The following is a 1111-nucleotide window of genomic DNA, read 5'->3' on the forward strand; positions in this document are numbered from 1 at the left end:
AATGTTGCTGAAAATGTGGCAAAATTGGAACCCTTGTGCACTGTTGGTGGGAATGTAAAGTAGTATAGGCACTGTGGAAAACAGTATGATGGTTTCTCAAAAAATGAAGAACAGAATTACCATATTATCTAGCAGTCCAACTTCTGAGTATATAATCCCCAAAAATTAAAAGCAGGGACTTGAAGAAATATTTGTATACTCATGTTCATAGTAGCATTATTTACAGTAGCCAAAAGGTGGAAGCAACCCAAGTGTCCATCAAGAGATGAATAGATAAACAAAATGTGTTATATCCATACAAGGGAATATTATTTAGCATTAAAAAGGAAATAAATTCTGACACCTGCTAAAACATGGATGAACCTTGAAGGCGTTATACTACATGAAATAAGCCAGTCACAGAAGGACAAATATATGGTTCCATTTACATGAGGTATGTAGAGCAATTTAATTCATACAGATATAGTGTGGTAGTTGCCGGAGTCTAGTCTGGTCTAGTCTAGTTGCCGGAAGGCGGTAACAGGAGTTATTATTTAATGGGCACAGAGTTTCACATTTGCAAGATGAAAAAATGCCCAGGGACGGATGGTGGTGATGGTTGAACAACACTGGGAATATACTGAACTGTACACTTAAAAAATGGTTAAGATGGTACATTTTATGATATATGTATTTTACCACAATTTTAAAAAAAATGTAATAAAAAAACAAGACACAACAAAGTACTTGCTGTATGATTCCATTTATTTAAGGGACAGAAATGGATCTATGGTGCTATAGCTGTCAGGATAGTGGTTACCCTTGGATGAGGCGAGTGACTGGAAGAGGCATGAAGGGATCTCAGGGGTGCTGGGGGTTCTCTGTTTCTTGACATGGGTGTGTACAGGCTGTGGCATTCTTGAGCTATTCCTCTGTGATTTGTACAGCTTTCTTTATGAATGTTACACTTCAAAAGATATTCCAAAAATGGAGCTCGTCAGCCCCACGGCAGACTACAGAATCAGAATTGCTATGGGGGGACGAGGGAGGGTTGGGGACGCTGCATTTAAAAAATTCCCCCTTCCACGTTTTTTCCTTAAGAACATTGGCATTTGGAAACCTTTGCTAAAGG

The 1111-nt window shown here is 38.6% G+C and overlaps 1 protein-coding gene across 1 annotated transcript in view; it reads left to right on the forward strand.

Moving 5' to 3' along the window:
- LPCAT2 (lysophosphatidylcholine acyltransferase 2) overlaps positions 1–1111 on the forward strand; it is a 28234-nt gene that overhangs the window by 12846 nt on the left and 14277 nt on the right. The gene's annotated exons all lie outside the window — the stretch shown is intronic.

The sequence above is a fragment of the Hipposideros armiger genome, unplaced genomic scaffold (genome assembly GCF_001890085.2).
Source record: "Hipposideros armiger isolate ML-2016 unplaced genomic scaffold, ASM189008v1 scaffold_479, whole genome shotgun sequence".
Taxonomy (NCBI): domain Eukaryota; kingdom Metazoa; phylum Chordata; class Mammalia; order Chiroptera; family Hipposideridae; genus Hipposideros; species Hipposideros armiger.